Source organism: Talpa europaea, assembly GCF_964194135.1.
Source record: "Talpa europaea genome assembly, chromosome: 13".
NCBI classification, from domain to species: Eukaryota; Metazoa; Chordata; class Mammalia; order Eulipotyphla; family Talpidae; genus Talpa; species Talpa europaea.
This window is the reverse complement of record NC_140080.1, coordinates 68,678,288-68,694,539: the sequence shown is the minus strand read 5'-3', so window position 1 is coordinate 68,694,539 and position 16,252 is coordinate 68,678,288. Positions and strand designations below refer to the sequence as shown.

General features: G+C 34.3%; 1 protein-coding gene across 1 annotated transcript in view; it reads left to right on the top strand.

Annotated features, from left to right (window-relative positions):
• CCDC178 (coiled-coil domain containing 178) overlaps nucleotides 1–16,252 on the top strand; it is a gene marked incomplete at both ends in the record, with an annotated part of 283,078 nt that overhangs the window by 266,111 nt on the left and 715 nt on the right. The gene's annotated exons all lie outside the window — the stretch shown is intronic.

Sequence of the window (16,252 nt, the reverse complement as noted above, 5' to 3'; positions counted from 1 at the left end):
AAATGACTCTAAGCTGCGATAACCAAAGAAGAAAGGTGAATTGATTATATGTGGCTGGATAAGAGAGTGGGATGTCAGAGAGAGATCCTCGAGCAAATGAAAGATCAGCTGGCACGCAGATGGCCAAGAAAGGTATAACAAGTTTTGTGATCAGATTATACAGCTATAGAAGAGGATGGACTTGGAATGCATGAAAGTAATAGAGAAAATCAGAGGAGCATATTCCTAGCTCAGACTAAAAAGAAGCATGGAATCCATCCAAGGAGAAAGAGAGGACCAAGAGTTAGGAGAAAAATTAAATACTTTATAATTAAGCCATCAGAAAAAAAGTTGTAAAATGGAAGACATCAGCATCTGCAACTGCAGCCAAGAGCTTGTGTATTTTGAAATATACTTCTTTAGTTTTAGGGTGTACAATTGCCTGAAAAGGAATATATGTTTTTTACTTAGATGTTTGAATCTTAGGTTGGAATTTTAATTTCCAATTTTAACCTGGAATGTTAGCATTTTACTATACAATATGTGGTTATTTTTCTGAAGACTTTCCAAAGTTACTTAGGGTGATGTTTTCCGTTGTTTTATTATAAGGAAGGAGATAAGACAAAGTGATTTTTCCATAACCTGAAGTTACGAATTTAATTTGTCACTTGCGGATTTATTGTAGAAAAATTGCCACAATCATTATATCTGTTAAGCTAAGTGGTTGTTTGAGTATATTATACAAAATGTCATATCAGATTTAAAGCATCATGACAAAATGTAATGCTTTCCTTCTGAATTTTGTATAAAATTTGCAATATTAGTTTAAAATTTGCAAAAAAAAGTACATATAAGCATGTAAATGTGCCATATATACATATAAAAATATCACACATAAAAAGAAATATATGGATGGGGATGGCCAGCATCTGAGCCTTTAAAGTCTTCTACATATCTGGCTTTATGAAAAGAAGCATTCATATCTGAGCTTGGATCTTCTCTCTTAAAAATATTTATAAAAATTAAAAAACATAAAAGCACAATGATATACCTGTGGTTACTTTTAAGGCAAAACAAAAGAGAAAAATATATAAATTAGAATTATCTAAGATACTATCCAGGAAACAATCTGATATCAAATTAATCAATTAAAAATAATATCAGATTTAACTTTTCCATACATTCAGAAATCTTTTCTTCTTATGAGATATGCCCTGAAGCAGTGGATTTTTTTAAGGCAGGTGCAAGACAATTTTTTTTTATATGCAGTTTAGGAGATCTCTTGTGTATTAATTTCCATGGTTCAAGTCTGCCCTCGAGGCTAGAAAAAAACAGAATTGTATAAAACCAAAAAATCTTGAGATAAGTGCAAAGGAAGCTTATGAAATAATATATCTAGAAATTGGAATGTAAAGAAGACTTCTATTATCAATTTATCCTTATTCATGGGCTCAATATAAGTAAACATATAACAGCAAAATCTTCAGTCATAATAAGGGAGCCTAATAAAAAAGAATTTTTAGACTACAGAAATAGTGAAAGCTTATGTCACTACATTTTTTTAAAAGAAAAGTATCTAGGTATGTATGAGCTTTAAGATGCTCCTTAATTATTGACATTTATAAAAGGATATTCTGCTCACTTTTAAGTTGAGCCAGGTTACCAATTACTTTTCTGAATAACAAAGATGAGTTCAGGAATGGGATAAATATCTGTCTTCTATTATTATAATATAAAATCAGCTACAGTTCACTAATGGCGAGGTAAACATATTAATAATTCTATCTTTCAGACTTCTCTTTTTTCTTTTGATAAGACAAGTAAAATTGTAGTACTTAGAAGCATAATTGTCCCATAATAAAAGCAACAAAAATCCATGAAATAAATGAAATGTGCTTTCATTAAGAGGTGATAAAGCAAAAACAAGCATTGAAAATGACAAACTATAGTAAATCATTTTATTAAGAGTGACTTTTAGGTTCATTTTTTGGATATCTTTGAGAATAAGGAGTCATAATAGTCTGGCCAACAGCTCAGAAAATACTTGCCATGCAACAAAGCATTTTTATTCCCATAATAGTTAATTCTAATATAGTTAGTTAACCTTTATTTGTCCTGATGACACTACAAAAGTTTAATTTCTATAAATACTATTTCAGAAATGAGTTTTATGATATTTATAGAGAATCTCTGAAGAGTGAATATTTGATCCACATATGTAGTTATTTGTAGTTGCTAATACTTATCAATTTAATTATTTGCTAATACATACCAATTTAATTATTTGAAGCACCAATAATGGACCCTTATGTTTATTTTCAATTTGCAAAGCACTTAATGTAACTTTAAAGTTTCATTCAATTTCATATCATTGAGTGCATTATCTAATTCTTTTACCTACATAAAACTTAAATATCACTAAATCCAAATTGCATAGTCAACATGTGCATAAAATCCTTTATTTTCTGTAAAAGTTTAAATTTCTGCTTATGTTATTAAATATATTTACTTTTTCCTTTTTATAATTCTTATTAAATAGCATTGCATTCTATAGGTTTCATCTGTGCATCATTATAAATCACATCTTTATATGCTACATTATGTTTACCACCAAAAGTCTAACTCAACTCTGACTTACACAAATAAGTTTTGTGAACTTGTGCATAATATATATGAAAACAATAAAGAATTCCTTAACTAAGAAGCCTTTCATGTTTTCTCATAATATCTTACACAATATAGCAACTGTTTTTTTCCTACTCTATTATAGTGGCCCCATCATGTATTTTTGAACAAATTAATGAACACTGGTCTCATTCATTACATTTTGTTTGGATATTCATTTGAGTTTCACTTATCAAAGAACCAAGTCACAAGATCATTGAGCTGAATCGTATTTTCATGCTTATCAATTGCTCTGATTTTTCATAAACTGTGATATTTTTTCATTCATAGATTAAAAAGAGACTTATCTTTCCCTTTCATAGAAAACAGTTTTCTATGAGAAAAGATTTAAATAAATGTTTTTCAGTTATGAATTCCAAGTATATTTTATTTTCCTCACTCTCTTTTGATGATAATATTTGTCATATATTGAGAGATAGTGACAAATTTCTTGAAGGAGAGATTATGTTTTATAAGAAAGAAAACATGGGTTGGGTAGCAAGAAGAGAAAACAATACACAAAATTCTTATTATTTGTTACTGAACTGCCGGGGGAGCAGAGCAGTAGAGAATTCCCCTGGCCAGAGTGAGGCAGTGAAACAATATGGTAGAGGACCGTAACCCTGATTGGTAGATACACTTAAGGGATAACTTTCAGAACAAAGATGCCTGAGTATTTTGTGTTGTAATGATATAATCTGCCACATGTGTACCCATAGTAATTTCTGCTACTGTATATAACATTTTTAGTGTGGTCTTTATTATGGGGAAATTATAGAAAGAGATAAGATCTGTGAATGGGTTGACGTGGGTGGGACACAAGGATTGTGCATTCATGATAATGAAATGATCCATAGACAGAAGCAATTTGTTTTATGATAGTGAGAGGGGTCAATGAGGAGATAAGCACACTAGGAATTCATAGTATTTTAGAAAAAGGAACAAGGCTGTTCACAGGTTAATTAAACCAATGTATACATGAAAATTTGTATGAACTCCTGGGAACAAGAAGGTATTTTGTAGGGACTGATAATAGGAAAGTTATCCCAGTGGAATATAAAATCATGTATAAATTCATAAAGGCACGAGAACATCATGATAACTAATTCAGGTGGAAAGGAATGGTGGCAACTCAGATAGAATTGATTCAAGTTTTAAAGTGAAAGAAATTGAGACTCTTTTAGATAGGAGAGATTCTAGAGAGATGTATAGTGTCTACTGAGTCTTGACCTCAAGGGAGAACCCCAGGCTACAAAGAATATTTTAGGAGTCATTAGCAAATTGCTAGTAATTGAAATTATGTGGAAGGTATGCACAGCTACCATAAAAAAAGTATCAGAAATAGAAATTTAAAAGGCTTTCACTACCATGAACCGAATTGTTTCTGTTTGTGAATCATTTCATCATTATGAAACATATTTGCTCAAGCATTATAGATTTTTAATTTTTAGTCTTTCTCTGCATATCTCCAAAACTTGCCTAAAATTACCAATGGAACATTTTTCTGAGGTATGCTCTTGCCTATTAAATTAGTCCCATTTCTGAACTCTACCAGCCGAGATTCGTAGGGGATCTCAGAATGGAATGACACACATTCACGTCCCTCAGTTTCTTGGGGGTAATTGTAATTATTGAAAATGATAAGAAAACATAAATAAAGTAAAATGATATTTCTACTTCCAGCCAACATAAAATGAAGGGGATTAAATTTACCCCCTTGCCTGAAACAACCAAACAGCATAGTGTAGGTAACTGCAGTTTTGAAATTACTCAGCATTCAAAAAAGATAAACACATGCAATTTGCAGTAACATGGATGGCACTGGAAGGAATCATGCTCAGCGAAATAAGCCAGAAAGAAAAAGAAAAATACCGGATGGTCTCACTCATAGCAGGAATCTAGAAAACTTAAATAAGGGACCAGGAAAAAGAATAATTATAAGAAAGAAAATATCAAAATCAACAAACAACTATGAACCAGAGACACTCTATGGGGGCTGGAGGATTGGGAAAGGAGGGATTAGGGTCAAAATAAGGGAGTTGTAATTGTATGGGGAATATAAAAATAAAATTTAAAAAAAAGAAATGTGAGGGGTAGAGAAAATAATTTTAAAACATAATGGACTTAAAGTTGTTTGTACTTATCAAAGGAATAATGAAGTTCTCCACATAGAAACAAAAATTAATAAAGAATTTAGCATTTCTTCTTTCAGTCAATTTCATAGATCTGTCAGGTACTCTTTTTAATCTCTCACACAAACACAATACAATTTAAAAAATAAAATATTAGACATCAAGCAATGTAGGAAACAGATCCAAGAAATACATAAAACAAACAGGTAATAATTGTCCCAGGTTACTATGTTGAGAAAATTTATACCACAGTATGAGAGGAAGGCAGGTATGAGTAATATGTACTTATGAGAAAACCACCTGATACCAAGAAAGTTACTCAACATATTAGTGGTTATAGTATCTGCTTGTTAAGTAATACCTATCCTATCAGACAGAATTAAAAAAAAAAACTCATAATTTATGGAGAGTTGGGGTAATCAGAAAAATCCTCCCTCCAGAAAGATTAATTAGCTCTAGACCAAACATGGTTGTGGCTCCACCTAACAAGTCATAAAAGTAACAGTCAAGAAGATCAAAACCATCTCCAAGAAACTTACCCAATATTCCAGAACAAATCTTCAAAACTATTTAGAACAGTATAAACTATCCAACATCAATAAACTTGACAATGTATGACATTCAGTAAAACAGCAGGCATGTAAAAAATAGAAAAATAAAACCAATACGACAGTGAAAAATCAATCAATTGAAAATGACACGACTGACAGAGAAGTTAGAATTGGCAGACAAGAATATCAAATAGCTATTATAACTGTTTTTCATATGTTAATAAGTTATGTAGAGACATTGAAGCTATAGTATTGGATTAATGACAGATTTGATTCTGTATTTAAAAAAAAAAAGCCTTTATCCTTTTGACTTACTTAGCATAATTGCCTCCAAATAGTGTCACTTACATGTAGAATATAGAGAAACAAAACAGTCAGATAAAATTAAGCTAATAATAAATCCTAGAAATCTGAGTGTAGAACTGAGGTTACCAAATAGATAGAAGTAGGCAGGGGAGAGAGCAAAGTGAGGAGGAGCACAATGAATTATAGTAAAGGTCTATGGTGTTTTAGTGGAGGGTGTGGTCTGGTAACAGTACCTGAAGGGGGAGATCCTATATTCATAAAACATAAACAACATTATAAACCAATGTTACCTCAATAAGAAATGAAAAATATTTTAAAACATTGAAAAAAAAAGATTAGTGAATTTGAAGACATAAGAATAGAAACTATCCAAAACAACAGAAAAAAGAATTTGAAAGACTATGAGTAAGCTGTGGCACATCTTAAAGCAGCCTAATATATGTCACATTTGAATTCTCAGAAGAGCAAGGGAAAGCGAGGCATCCAGAAAAAAATATTTTGAAGAAATGACTGAATTTTTCTTTCCAAATTTGATGCAAGTTAAAGCAAAAAAAAAAAAAATCTTGACAAACTCTAAGCTCAGGAACATAAAAGAATATTGAATTTTAAAATCAAATTGAACAAGCCAGGATAAAAAGAAAATCTTCAAAACAGCCAGACATAAACTATAGATGTTTTGTGCAAAAGAAAAAAAGAAAGAGCTGACAGTAGATTTTTCATTAAGTAACAATGCAAATGAGAAGACAGTAGAATATTTTAAAGTATTTAGTGTAAAGGGACAGAGGGGGAGAGCCAACTAATAACTCCACACAAAGCAAAATGTATTTCAAAAGAAGGCAAAATAGATTTAAACACATAGAAGTTGAAATTTTAAAGGAAGAAGTCCTTCAAACAGAAGTAAAATGAGACCAGATGGAAACAGGGAACCATTTCCAAAAATGATAGCTACATGAGGAAATACGTGTGGTTTTATTTTTCTTTAAAATATTTTTAAGCGACAAGTGACCATTTAAGCAACTTATACAAAAAATAGTGTAGGGCCTCCGCTGGTGGTGCAGGCAGTTGAGCGCAGTGCTGTGAAACTGTTCGCAGCCTATGCTGCGCCGGTTCCATCCCAGCCGGCTGGCGAGGGTCCCACATGGTGCAGCAGACCTCCCCTGTCGCGCCCACTGCTCCCCTCAGCAGTGTATTTCGTCAGTCTGCCTGTTCTGTTCCCTACGCCCTCTCTGGTGAATCCTCTCACTGTCCTGCGAATCTGGCCTGTACCCCGGTTCTTGTATAAATAAATAAATTTTAAATAAATAAAATAATGTAGTGTATATTTTACAAAATACATGTAAATAGAATGTATGACATTACTGTGATATCTGAGAAAGAAGAAATATATTATTATATTACTATACAGTATATAAATGACATAGTATCACCTGAAGACACATTCAACATAATTTTAGAGGATCCAGTCAATGTAATAAAGCAAGAAAAGAAAGAAATCCAGATTGGAAAAAATTAAAATAACTTTTATTGGTGAACAAAAAGTTTAGTCTATGTGGAAAATCAGGAGAGATCTGCTGTACCATGTGGGTTGCTCCCTGGCTGGGGTTCGAACTCGTGCTGCATTGGCTGTGGTTAGCTTCATAGGTTGTATCTTAACCCCTTGAGCCACCAGGGAGGCCCCAAATCCAATATTTTAATAAATAAATATCCCGACCAAAAATGGGCAGAACACTTAAATGGAAATTCACAAAAATTTAGCAGATAAGCTGATCAAACTTTTCTTAACAGTCTTAATCATTCAAGACAGGCCCTTAGAACCACAGGATACCATTATATCCATTAGAATGGTAAAAATTAAAAAATGATTATCATAAGTGTTGCCAAGGATGGTGAAAAATTCATACACTGTTGATGGCAATATAAAAATTCCTTAAAGAATTAAACATACGACTCTCACATAATCTATTACATTGATAACTTTTTATCCACACCCATCAAACCCTGATCATGGCCCAGGATCATTCCTGGTATTGTATTGCTCAGCGTGTCTCCCATAGGAGACCCCCCAGAAAAGAATAGCACTTTTCTTATGTTACCATAATCTGGATGTTTCAACCATTTATTCTTTTTGAGAGGATGTCAACCTAGGAATCATCTGACTCCTCACTTCCTTAAAAAGAAGGAACCAATGAGATAGGAGAAAATATTTGCAAACCACATATCCAATAAGGGGTTAATACCCAGTATATACAAAGTACTCAGAAAACCAAATACCATAAATAAATAAATAAATAAATAAATAAAACACCAGATAATCTGATTTAAAAGATGGACATTTTTCCAGTGAAGACATACAAATGACCAACAAATACATGAAAAGTTGCTCAATATCACTATCCATCAGAGAAATGCAAATCAAAACCACAATGCTATATTACTTTATATTTATTAGGATAGCTATTATAAAAAAGATAAGAGATAATAAATGCTGAGAAAGATATGAAGAAAAGGGAACATTTATACACTGCTGATGGGAATGTAAATATGCATTGCTGTCATGACAACCCTTTAATATCAGCCTATCAATGAGTTATCACCGAATACAACAGAAAATCTTAGTACATGGTATTTATCATCATCCACTTTCTCTCTCTCTTTCCCACTATATCTCAAGCACTCTTTCCTAACATTCTGCAGTCAAGCTGAATGGAACCATTCGGAATTCTGGCTGGGCACCATGCAATAAAAACCAGGTGCCTTCATCAAAACGTCCTCCTCTGGGCCTACCTGGTGGTGCAGGAGTAAAAGCGCTATCAAGTTATGGCCAGCTACTGCAGCATGAGTTTGATTCCCGGCCAGCCAAAGAGCAACCCACATGGCTCAGCAGACCTCTCCTGCCTTGCCCACTGCTCCCCTCTGCAGTGGATTTCAGTCTATCTGCCTGTTCTGCTCCCCACTGTCTCTGGTGAATCCTCTCAAACACCCCTCCCCCCGCATCTCTGGCCTGCACCCCAGCTCTTATATGCATAAATAAATAAGTCTTTAAAAAAATAAAAAACTTCCTCCTCTGATAGGAAGAACTACCTATCACCACCTCTTACATAAACTTTAGCCAGCTCCAAAAGGTCACAATTAACTTCTCCTAGAACAGACCTCCCCTTCTTTATACTTCTACCCTCATGGCTAAATTATGGTATTGATTGTTTAATGCTCTATATCCTCATGGCCATCATAGTCCCTAAGGTCTGTATAAATACATTTGGAGTGTGAAAACATTAGAAACAAAACTGAGAGTCTTATCACCTGGAATATGTCAATGGACAAGGAAGAGGATCCCGGGACCCCCCTCTATCTAATCCTACTTTCCAACACACAGATGGATGGCTAGTGGTGAGCAAGCTGCTGTTCACTGCTCCAACACTGGAAATCATAGGGATGGGCCAAGAAGCCCTGCTGCCAAACCCAGGAAAGGGCTCTTGAGACATTCTGGTCAAGATTGAAAGAGGGCAGGTCTAGGGAGAGCTCTCTGGGCATGAGAGACTCCCTGAGGTGCTGGGGCTTAGGGTCAATTGTAGGTTTTAGGGCTGGGGGTTAAGAACAAAGGAATTGAGCATTATTGGCTGAGAAAGCCAGGAGAGTGGACTTGGATAAAGTCCATTTATTGATGCTAATTGTGAGCACCAATCATCTCTAGCCCAGTGGTCATGCAGCAGTCGTCACCATCTCCAAGGTGAATATCTCATGGAAGCTGTGTGCCCACAACTCCAGTTTGAACTGGCCTGGTCTCAAGGTCTGTGACTCTTCTGGATCTGTAGCTTCCTTTTTACCCCATAGCATCCAACTTGATAAACTGTGGAAAATAGTTCAAGAATGCCCAGGCTGGAGAAAATTAGCAATAAAAAATGATGGGCTAAGGAAATGTATGGCAGCAGGTGTCCAGGCCTAGAATCAACAGGTTTTAACCTCTTGTTTACCAGCCCATGAGAACAGCAAAATTTTCTTCTTGGTTTCTGTACTCTCCTTGTCCTGGAAGCCATCCTGTCTCAAAGTGTTTAATGAGCTGAGAAAGAAAGAAATATAGGAGGAAAGAACAGAATAAGAAATAAACACAGATATTTGTGCTAGGTTTTGAAAGTGTCAACAAATCACTAGTTCATTATACATGTTTATCCTAAGGAAATCTACTATTGTGATTTAAATTGTGTATAATATCTAGCTGCTAAAAAAAAAATAAAAAGAAAACAACAACCTATGATCTGTAGCCCAGAACTCTACTATCTTTTATATTGTGAACAATATTAATTTCCTGAGTCTTCATTTGTGCTTATTATATTTGTGTTTATTGGTGACTGTGTGACATACAAAATAAAAACAAATGACTTAACCATGTGGAGCTTATACTCCACTAATTTAACCTTGATGTTGCCATTTCCTCATGCATAAATTTCAACAGTTACCCCCATTTTCCAGAATAAGTTCTAAACCCTTCAGTGTACCATTCATGACCCTCAGTAGTACAGATCCAGTTTTTTAATGCCCGTAGGAACACTAACCTATCAATGGCTCCTAAGTAGATCTCATGATTTACTGTCTCCTGCCTCATCTTACAATATTTAGCTTATATAGCATCTCTTTCATGAGATTTCATTGAATTCATAGCTAGATGTGATAATTCCCTCTGAAATCCACCTCTCGTCTGTGGCCATATCACATTCTATATTACTTCCACATTCCTTGAGGTCAAATCATATTTTCTGCTCTGACATGTGGGTGAGGACATAGTAAGAAGAAATTTTTACTGAAAAATACTGTGCTCATTTTCCACTTTTGACCACAATATCTACTATAGTACCAGGGTAATGCACTAGATATAACAAATTCAAGTGTTTGTTGAGAGTAAATGAAAGAGAAAGATAGTTTTTATATCCCAACAAGGGTTGAATATAAGCACAAGTTTGATTTTGATTTAAATATTTTCTTCACAACAATCCATAGTTTTTCTTGACTATATCCTTTGAGATATATTCAAATATATATCCTTTGATTGATACACACACACACACACACACACACACACACACACACATACACACATACAGGCATTACCAGGTGAAAAGAGCAAGGCAACCATAAATTTCTGAAATACTCAATATTAAACAGGTTTTACTTTTTAAAAAAAAATTGCAAAATGTCAGTCTATTTAATATGATAATATGCTTTATAAATCTTGAATAAGTGAAATGGAATACTCACTGTTTTCACCACAGGACATTGTGTTTTTCCTCAGAAAAATATGTGGGGTTATTCTCTGATTGTACTCTGAGAAAGAAAGGACACATTGAATTAAATTTATGCTAATTAGCCATAAGTGTGAGAATAGAAAAATGAAGTAATAGCCAATTCTATCTATAGGAATAATTTAAGGAAGGTTACTTCTCATGTTGAATTCTAGGTAGAAAGTCTTTGTTTCCTGGAAAAAAAAATAGCCCTATCAACACCCACAAGTTTTTTCCCTGGGGAATCTAACAAGATTAGAATGTGATCACTCATTCAGTGAGGGATATACATGGAATTTTTAAAAAAGATTTATTTATTTATGCATACAAGAGCTGGGGTGTAGGCCAGAAATGCAGGGGAATGAGAGGATTCAACAGAGACAGAGTGGGGAGCAGAACAGGCTGATTGACTGAAACACTCTGCTAAGGGGAGCAGCAGGTGACACAGGAGAGGTCTGCTGAGCCAGGGAACAGAACTCGTGCTGCAGATAGCTTCATAGTGCTGAGACTTAATCCTTTGTGCCACTAGGGAGGCCCAACATGGAATTTTTTAAATTTATTTTTACTAACTATATAGAATTGGACTCTTGAAATACCGTCCCCTTTTAAAATATATTGGTTTAGAATTGGTAGACCTCTTGTTGAACTATTACAAAGTTAAATGCAAAACGAAAGCATCACATTCTCTTCGTCATTTAGTATGTTGTCAAAGGTGTGATTATTTTCCTCATTAATATAAAATACTATTAATCCCTAAGTTTTGAAAGGCAGCCTGCTTATCCACCACAGGTTCATGATTATCCTCCCATCTCCTTGTTCCCCAGCACAAAGACCTGAAGCTTCCTTGTCTATCTGAATTTCTAACTTACTTTTTTGGAAACTGATAATATTTGAAATACCAGTTAAAATCTAGCAATATAATGTTTCTTATGAATGCTCCCCCGCCAAAAATCTAATAACATTGCATAAAAAAGACAAAGTAACAATTTTCTTTCTTCCAAATCAGTCAGCTATGCAATCTTGTGTTCTTTTAGACCTTCAGAAGGTATGATCAGTATGCATAGGAAAAGTCATGTCTCTTACTTAACTTTGCAAGAGTGCACTGCAAAGCATTAATAGCTGCATTGCCTTGTTAATAAACTTCAGTCAAAATGCTTTGGGAGATAATTTGATTAAAAAAAGAATAAAAAACACCGAAGCTGAAATATTGCTTTTATAAGCTGTAAGATCAATTCACCATGTGCTTTTTTAATCATCTGAAATATATACATTTAAACAGAAAACACAGATGACTTAGCATTCTCCCATATCACACCAGTGAGCGTGACTCGTTCCTTATAATTCTTTTTTCTAATACTCTCCTGTGCACTGACTTATGGGGGAAAAACTTTCCATGAAAAATGTGTGCTACTTTTCCACTTTTGGCCTTGTATGTGCTTCTTCTCTGCCTTAATTACAATATAAATCAACTGCAAAAAAAAAAAAAGATTTACAGTGATTACACCTCACTTAGAGAGCTTCGAAGATTGATCTGGAGGTGGTATGTTTGTCAAGCTCTCTGTCTACTTCTCATCTTAGCTGGTTCTAAAGTGAATCCCAGAACACATGGCAGTGTTCAAAGAAAAGAAAATGTAGGAGAATAAAGCCCGCTCTTTGTGTTCTCACCAAACAGCTTACTCTCAGAAACTTCCAGGTCAAAAGTCTTTTCAAATAATTAAGAGCGTCAAGCCTATTTACTACTTTAAAAGATTACCATATCTACTGAAGCATTTCCTGAATATCCCTCATCTTCGCTTTTTGGGTGGGTTAGTAATTGGATCAGAAATCTTCCAGTTTTGAATGAATTCTTATCACCACTACCAAGAATTTATTAAGGTCAAATATATTCAGGTCACTGTAATAGTTTCTGGGAATGAGGTTAATCTTTACCTTTAGGAAATTTAGCCTTTTTATGCAATCACATCAAAGTAAAACATAAACACAGAATTAAGAAAATAAGTTGATACAGTATAATGTGCTCTTTCATATTTCTACTTCCTCAGAAGTTTGGCTTTTAGTTTTATAGCATGACCTAATTTTCCACACCTCTGCAGACATCTGTCTAGCCAATTCTACTGCTGTTCAAGCAAGCTGGTGCCATCCTGGTCTAAAGAAATGAAATAGCATGACTTTTAGAGTTCTTCATGTTAGCTCTCTTTGAGAGAGTCTTTTTATTGCTTTAGTGAAAGTGATTTTAGTGATTCCTTCTTAAGGAAATGTTATAAGCCCCTCTAATAAATTGTTAGGATAGCTATTTGCTAATTTGCCAGTCCATCCCTTTTAAAAAGGGTTCCTCTTTTTAAATAGCACTTCTGAAAAATTGTATTTTCCTATTCAATCGTTTCCTACTTTTACTATTTTCTTATAGCAAAATGCTCCTGTTGAATAGTCAAGTGCCAAAGATTTGTCACTCTCAGCACATACGAGGATTCAGAAAGATGTGTAATCATACTTAAAAAATAAAGTATATTCTCAAATCTGAAAATTAGCTAGTAATTGAAATTATCATCACAGTGTTTTAACTGATGACCATTGAACTCTTTTCTGGCTAACGGCTCATAGAGCATTAATTGCACGTCACATTACAGATCTGCAGAGTTAAGTTCTGTCTTGCCCTTGGGAGTGTGCGGTCTAAAGCAACTTTGTAAGTGTCTTTCAGGGTAAAAAAAAAAAAAAATCATTAAACCAAAGAAGTTCTGTTTGGCCTGTGAAGTATGTGCCTCACTGTCCTTTCAAATGTCATATGTCAGGCCGTACCTCTGACTGGTACAAAGTATTTACCTCATTTTGATACTGCTGAGAAGCACCACTTTCTTCTGCTTCTCATAACACACAAACATCTTCCTAAGGATACTACAGAACATCATTTCCCACATAAAGTAAATTTAAAGGGCGTAGAAAGTTGATCCTGATTTTATCTACTCTGATCAACATTGCATGGGACTGTCCAATGTACATTTTTTTTAAGATTTATTTATTATACAAGCACTGGGGTACAGGCCAGAGGTGCAGGAGGGTGAGAGAATTCACCAGAGACAGAGCAGGGAGCAGAACAGGCAGAAGGATGGAAGTACACTGCTGAGGGGAGCAGCGGGTGAGACAGGAGAGGTCTGCCTCGCCATGTGGGAATCTTCCCGGCCGGCCGGGAATTGAACCGGCACCTTGGAGGCTGCAGACAGCTCCACAGTGCTGCACTCAACCCGATGCGCCACCGGGGAGGCCCCCCAATCTACATTTTAATGGATTATTTTAAATAGCTCATAATAGTGACTGTTGGATCCTAATTTAGGACCAAAAAAATATATATATATTTCTCTCTGGTATCAATCAGCACATGATATTACTAGATGTAAATTGTGATTTATGATGTCTATAAGATGTAAAAGAAGAAAAGTTGATAAAAATTAATGAAAGATAGTTTTGAAAATGTCACCATCTATAAAACTTTATACAAATACAGAACTATAAATTTTTTTCAAATGTTATTAATTTAAAAGTGAGTCTTTTGTTGCTATTAAATTCATACAGTGCTTGGATTGACATTGGATTTGATCTTCACCATGAAAAAAAAATGTTATTTCCCAAACCAATACTGAAAACACAATATGAAAGAAATATTTATGAATTTAAGCAGATGGACTCTTTGATCACTTTAGAAACACTCCTACATATCAGAAATGTAATTATAATGCTAATTTCAAATTCACAGAATACAAACTGGCTTTGTATTATGCAAATCATATATCAATTGTAATTAGCTATTTACTAAAGCAAGACTAGTCTAGCTAGACTTATATAAAGTTAAGATTTATATTCATTGTTTTTTCCATTTGGTATTCTATTTATTTAAAGTATAGTGTTTCTATGTAAATACAGCCACACACCTCAGATAGATAAGAGCCTAAATTTGATTACTGACAAATGTCTGAAGTAGAAAGTCACAGATAGTAAATTCATCAGCCAGGCTCTCCTCTGCCCATTGACTCATGGAACTTAGTCACTGCTGATCACAAAATGAACTTATGTATAAATTTTCCTATGTATTATCCTTCACTTCAAGGATCAAGTTTCAGTCACCTTCATCATTCTTTTTTTTTATAATAAATTTTATTTTTATATTCCACATACAATTGCAACCCCCTTATTTTCAAGAACAACCTCTACAATGACTAAAACATGTTTGTCTTTCACAATTAAAAGACACATCCCCAAGCCATTCATTCGCTAGTTAAGTATTATGTGTATCTTGACATCGTCATTTGTGACAAGTGTTTCTATGATCTCTGGCTATTTTCATGGGACATGTTTCTCATACAACTTGGCTGAATCCAATTATGAGATTCTTTAAGAGCAGTATGATATTTTTTTTATTTTCTTTTTTTTTTTTAAGATTTATATATTTATACAAGAACCAGGGTACAGGCCAGATGTGTGGGAGGGTGAGAGGATTCACCAGAGACCAAGTGGGGAATGGAATAGGCAGACTGACTGAAATACACTGCTGAGGGGAACAGCGGGCAGGACAGGAGAGGTCTGCTTTGCCATGTGGGTGTCTCCCTGGCCGGCCGGGATCAAACCAGCACTGCAGAGGTTGCGGACAGCTTCACAGCGTTGTGCTCAATGCCTGCGCCACCAGAGAGGGCCCACTTTTTTTCATTTTCTATAGATGGATTTTCAATATTTCATTATATCTTTTCCCTTAAATTTCCATTCTTCCCTCTGAATTATGTTCTTACACCTAAAGAAAAATGTTTTATAAGGGTTTTTTGTAAATATATATATATATAAGTATTTTTTACAAGCAAGACATAAATATCAAGGTATATCTGACTATAATCTAAGTTGGAATAATCAGTTCAAATTCTTCAGTTTCTGTAAATATGTTCAATATATGTTTAAGTATAATCTTTGTGTCTTCATTTAGAAAACGTATTCACGATTGCATTGAGACATCCAGAGCCAGACCTTTTAAGGGATTAGTTCACTTCTTGGGTAATTAAAGTAATTTAGCCTTTGGTGTGGAGGCTATGAATAGCACTTGAGGGATGAGGCATGTAATAATTACCCAGAAAACCACTTATATTTATTATAACTCCATTATAACTTGAATTTAGAATATTAGCAGACCAAAAAATGTTGCAAACCAAAGCTCACATTTATGGTAATATTATTAGTATCTGAAAACAAAAGTGAAGACTTTTATTTATCAGAATACTTTGAGAAAAATCACTTATAATAAATAAATCTTAAGGCCAAACTTATCAAAGGTTAACATTGTTCATGTTGCTTTTGGCCTTCTTCATATTTA